Raw genomic sequence first — 6,790 nt, 5'->3', positions numbered from 1 at the left:
TAATAATAATATAATAATAATAATAATAATATAATAATAATATAATAATAATAATAATAATATAATAATAATATAATAATAATAATAATAATATAATAATAATATAATAATAATAATAATAATATAATAATAATATAATAATAATAATAATAATATAATAATAATATAATAATAATAATAATAATATAATAATAATATAATAATAATAATAATAATATAATAATAATATAATAATAATAATAATAATATAATAATAATATAATAATAATAATAATAATATAATAATAATATAATAATAATAATAATAATATAATAATAATATAATAATAATAATAATAATATAATAATAATATAATAATAATAATAATAATATAATAATAATATAATAATAATAATAATAATATAATAATAATATAATAATAATAATAATAATATAATAATAATATAATAATAATAATAATAATATAATAATAATATAATAATAATAATAATAATATAATAATAATATAATAATAATAATAATAATATAATAATAATATAATAATAATAATAATAATATAATAATAATATAATAATAATAATAATAATATAATAATAATATAATAATAATAATAATAATATAATAATAATATAATAATAATAATAATAATATAATAATAATATAATAATAATAATAATAATATAATAATAATATAATAATAATAATAATAATATAATAATAATATAATAATAATAATAATAATATAATAATAATATAATAATAATAATAATAATATAATAATAATATAATAATAATAATAATAATATAATAATAATATAATAATAATAATAATAATATAATAATAATATAATAATAATAATAATAATATAATAATAATATAATAATAATAATAATAATATAATAATAATATAATAATAATAATAATAATATAATAATAATATAATAATAATAATAATAATAATAATTCAATATGGGCAATTTGGAAATTGTATAAAAGAATTAAGGGCAAAAAAGTAATATACTTGGTCAACATAAAAGTGCTTTTAAGTTAAAAAAAAAAAGCTCCCCCCCCCTAGCTTTTAGCTTTTGGCTTAAAATAAGTCATTTTTGACTTAAAATAAGTCATTTTGATAATTGCCAAACACTCTAATAAGTCAAAAACTGGCTTTTAAGCCAGTTTGACCAGCTTAAAAGCCCATCCAAACAGGCTCTTACTTTAAGCCAAAAGTTAAAAGTTGATGATGCCAATTTGCTTAAAGGTGCTTGTGGCAAGTCACTTGCTTCTTTCCCATTCACAAATTAAATTAAATCTTGTGCTTCATATTTATTTGGTCCATCAGGTGAGATTACACACTGAGCTTGATATTTATTTTATTCTTAGAGTCGTCATGCCCAATTGAACATGTCACTACATTAATTCCGACTCTGCCTCTATTTTGAAAGTCATAGCAGTACATGAGTTTTCAATAATTTTACCTATGTGGGACATGTTTTAATTTGACAAAGACATGTGAAGTATTAATATTCAGTAACGTGACAAAGAGATGGATCACGGGAGCTTGGTTCAAATTTTGTACTTCGTATCGTATAATTTATAGTTTATGAAAGTTACCGATGCGTGTTGTTGGTTGAGATGGATATGATTGTTTTATTTTCTTAAATCAAAGATTTTGGGTTTGAGCGCTAGAAATTAATGGAAGGATTTGTGATGAGGGAGTACTATTCTCTTCAAATGAGTCTTACATCAATTTAAATTAATCAGGACCTCACTACAGGTACCAAAAATCGAATGAGAAAATCAGAAAATATATAATATATGAAATTTAAAAGGACTTACTTAAATTTTATTTATATATCGAAAATAATTTTATTTATATACCGAAAATAAGTCTCGTAAAAATTTTATACTCTGTAATTTAATCTTTAGTAGATCGATTAGTTGGCTACTTGAACTTTTGATGAGAACAATTAAATATAATTGGCGTTAAGCAAGTTATCCTTAAAAAAATCAGGAAAGAAAGAGACTGAACAATTGAGATCTTGAGTGAGTTTGGAGACAGATAGAAGAATATTTTTGAACTTTGGTATGACTAATACATTGTCAACATTGTCATGTTCTGTGATATTGCAAGACCCTGTATGAGTAACAATAGTTGTGTCTCCATTAGGTAAATAGACTTGATTACAGTTGTTAAGAGGTATGGACTTCTTTTGTACTAACATATCAGACTTATAGGTCATATGGTTGGTGGCTCCAGAGTCTACAATCCAATCATGTGTTCCTACTGTGAGTTTGAAACTATTATCTGCAGTGTTGGAGCTTTGTATTGAGTTAACACTGCCATTGATTGGGCGCTGTGTGCTAGTACCCATATCTTGTGTTCCCTGCATATTAGTTTTTCCAAGCATATGCAAGATTTGATTGTATTGTTCATGTATAACCTACATACCTTTGTTATAGTCCACATTTCTTGAGAAGTGATTGGCCTGTTCTTGAGTCTTCACAGGACTATTTACCACATTATTAGATGTAGTATATGTATTACCTCCTCTCTCAGAATAATAATTCCCTTTATCTGAGTTGTTGACCTGATTCTCTCTTCTCCTCCTCTCAAAATCAGGAGGATAGCCCACCAAACGAAAACAAATAGCCTTAGAGTGACCCTTACGTTTGCAGTGATCACAAGTAACGTTTGGATCATAACTATAAGGAGAATAAGGTCTCTTATGCTTATTCACAAGATCTGTACCAGATCTAATCGACACTAAAGCATCCATATCAAGTTGACCCCCAGATTTGTGAGTTTGAGAGATGGACCTTTGACTCTCTCGTTTAATTAACATAGAGTAAGCTTTGTTTAATGAAGGCAAAGGAATCATCATAAGAATTTGACCTCTTGCCTGTTCATATGTCTCATTAAGCCCCATAAGAAATTGCAGTAACTTCTGATTTTGAACAAACAGAATGAAATCTCTTGATTTCTCACAAGTACAACTAGGTACAAGAGTAATACTATCAAATTCAAACCAGAGATCTCTCAATCGAGCAAAGTAAATTGAAATTGAGTTTGTACCTTGACTGATTGACGCAATTTCTTTGTGGAGCTGAAATATTCGTAAACCATCAACTTTATCATATCTCTCATTGAGATACTCCAAACAGCAGCTGCGTTTGCTGAGTATACAATTCCTCCAAGAAGTTCCTTAGATACACAGTTCATGATCCAAGAAAGTACAATTGCATTGCACCGTTCCCATAAAGCTGTTAGATTAGGGCCAAAACCTTCCTTCAGGCAAGTGCCGTCTATGAATCCAAGCTTATTTCGACCTAGAATCACGATTCTCATTGCACGACTCCAAACAGAAAAGTTTTTTGCCCCTGTCTGTTGATTCGAGATCAACATCGCACCAGAATTATCAATGGTGCTAAGAAACAGAGGATGATTATGACTAAGCTTCTCTGGCAACTCATTATCGACGGTTGCCATGGCTAATTCGATCACTCAATTCAAAGATCTATAGCTCTGATACCATGATAGATTTCACCATTGAAGGGTATTTCTATTCAAGCTAAGAGAGAAAAAGATGAAGTTTATTAAGCACATTTTTCATTCAACCTGAACTACCTTTAGCTATCACCATACATGTGTTTATATACACTATTCCGTAACTAACTTTCTAACAATTTCTACAACTTACAAACTAATACATCTAACTTTCATTAATTACAACTTAGTCCCAATATTTGCTAAGTAACCCTTTCTCTAATATTTTGACATGACAAATTATCTAATTTTCACACCACAAATTATTCATATATCATACCATACAACAGTGTTCTGAAGTTGAATAATATAGACCACATTTCAAACTTCTTTTTTATACAGAAATTTTATTGTACTAATTATTGTACCAAATCAATTTATAAATCGCATTTTAAATGATTATTTATATAAAATTTTGATACTAAGAAGCAATAGAACAAAATAAGTTCATATACATATTCTTCGAAACCATAAATTATACCTAACTCTTTATACGTAAATGATTTTTAAGGTAAAATACATACAAAAATCATAGCGACAAGTATTAAATATAAATTAATAGTCAAAAAACTAAATACACATATTCTAATAAAATAGAAAGATCGAAAAAAAATTCAATTGTTTGTCAAAAACAACTAAATGGAACAAGTATAAATCCGTCAACATAATAAACTAAGCTCGTACAGAATATTTAGCACATGTCTTCTTACTGTGCAGAGCATGTAATCAACATATATACCTGTTTTCATACAAAAATTTTAATGTCAGGACGGTAGAAAACATTGCAAAAATCAACAAACTTATTTAAAAACCCATAAAAATAACAGATTCAATAGTAAACAAAATACATATTATCAAAAAATTAAAAGAATTCTCCTTCAATTTGGAAGAACATATTAATGATTTAAAAAAAAATAGAACTGAAAATCTATATCTAAGTTTCAGAAAACATATCAATGGAACAAGCAGTAAGAAGAATCCGTTTTCATTGATAAAAAAAATCAACATCCATTACAAAAAGAAGAATTAACAAACAAAAAAACAGTAAATCGCTACTCAAAATTCATTTAGTTGTCGCTTTACTTCCAAAAAAAAATTAAAATATCCGTGTTGAATCAAATAATGAATGCACATGCATTACCTTTCATGATCTAATGAACAAAAAATAAAAGAATGAAGCAAATAGCAAAAAAAAAAAAAAAGATTGAGAGGTAATTAAGGGATTCATATATTGTGACAGTTACAAAAAGCTATATTTATGGAATGAATATTTTCTCTTTTAATTTCGATATTTATTTAGTATATTATATTATTCCAATTATACAATTTTTTTAGAAACCAGTATGAAACTATCCTTTATAGAGAAACCATTTTTTATACATAAATGAAACCATCTTCGAAAAATGACATTAGTAGTTAAATCATTCTTCCCACTTTATAAAAACAAATAGTATGTAAATAAAAAGGAAACTGCGCAAAAAACACGAAATCGACATATCCCTTTAAAATCTATAAAAATGATTTTGTATAAAAAACGAAAATGTACTGAACACCTATCAATATAAAACGAAACTAAGCAGTATTAAAAAAGATTCAAACCTGTTGAATCCCAACGTTTAAACATCATCAAACGTGAAAATAAAAGAAAATACAAACCTTTTGAATCTCAACAACCTCCGTGTTGAATCAAAATTGAGCACAAACCACTTTCCATGTTGCTTGAAATTTTTTTTGCAACAAATCGCAAAAAGTAAATAAGAAAAAAATACAAAAAATGAAGTATTATTAAAGAATCTTTAAACCAATTGGAGAAATTTAAGCGTCCCATTTTCAGAATCAGTTATAATCCCTTAAAATATGGAAAACAGTATCGTAAATATCAATTACCTGATTATATATTAATTAGTTTTTTATTTAATATTAAATACATATTTTAATAGTTGTTAATTGTGGTTAGAATTATACATATTGAAATCTAGAAACTCCTGTTATAACTAATAATAAGTAATCTTAAATATGTCATTTATTAATTTTTTCCAAAACAATATATGGTAGGTAGAGAGTAATTTAGATGGTCTGGCCACTTTTTATTGCATCTAATTGGTGCCCTAATATCGAGGTCTTTGTTGCTTGACTGTGTGAACCAAATCAGGTCTTGTTTTTAACATTTTCGTTGTTAACATCCCATCGAGTTTGCTAGTTAAGGGTGAAAGGGATTTAGGAATGAATAGAAGGCAAAGTCCTTACGAAGAATTCCAGGTAACTTTCTGTATTACTTAAGGTTACAGGTGACGCTTTGTTGTGGCATTTTAATATTATTATATCTTTTAATATTATTATACTTTGCAAATGCCATTTGCTTTCTGCCTAATAACACATTAGTTGCGTTACTACCGTTTGGCAGTTGATGACATTTGATGTCATCTTTATTATCATGTGTCAAACGTATAGTGAATGTGTAATGGTACTTGTCCGTTGGGTTTCTTGGCAGAATGAGTAGTGGTCAACTATGACCATTACTTCTCCATTATCTCACTCTTTATTCCTCCATTATTCTTTGTAACCTATGTAACATATGTAACCTCTAGGTCATTTATCTTCACTATTTACTATACCATTATCTTCCTATTCATTGCTAGGAAGACTTCTTCTAGTATAAATAGTGGTGGTCTTCATTTGGTTTGATACACACAATATACAACACACAAGAAAAATATAGAGTGAAAGAGTTAGTCAAAAAAGAGAGTTCTTATTAGTTGAAGGGAGGTGTTCTTTTTTGTGGAGCTTTGGACTCAACTCTTGTCCAGAGTTGACGAGTCATATTTTGTGGTTAGGCTGTTGTATCCTGGAGGGGACAAGTCAAGAAGGACTACTGCTGGACCGGTGAAAACATTTGTTGCAGTGGGCTTGAATCTCCTTAAAGAGAGCGAGATATCCGCGCCTCAGCCTGAAGAGATTTATGACCAGAAGACGGCATTCTAAGGCTATATAGAGCTATCCAGCCCTATATTATTCTTAAGACTTTGTTGGACTTTTCGCTAAGAAAGCAAAACAGGAAGCGGCGATAGCAAACATTACCCTCACTCAGAACAATATGCTCTTATTTTCAATTGTAATCTTGTATTTTTGTTATCTTGTAAGTTTTTCACTAACAATTTTAAGGAGATTCAAAAATGGCTACAATTGAAAAAACCGCGGATGTCAAGGTGGGAGACCTTAACAAGCCATTTCGGTTCAATGGTAA

This window comes from Solanum tuberosum, unplaced genomic scaffold (assembly GCF_000226075.1).
Source record: "Solanum tuberosum cultivar DM 1-3 516 R44 unplaced genomic scaffold, SolTub_3.0 scf00227, whole genome shotgun sequence".
NCBI lineage: Eukaryota > Viridiplantae > Streptophyta > Magnoliopsida > Solanales > Solanaceae > Solanum > Solanum tuberosum.
Note: the sequence above shows the minus strand (reverse complement) of the source record.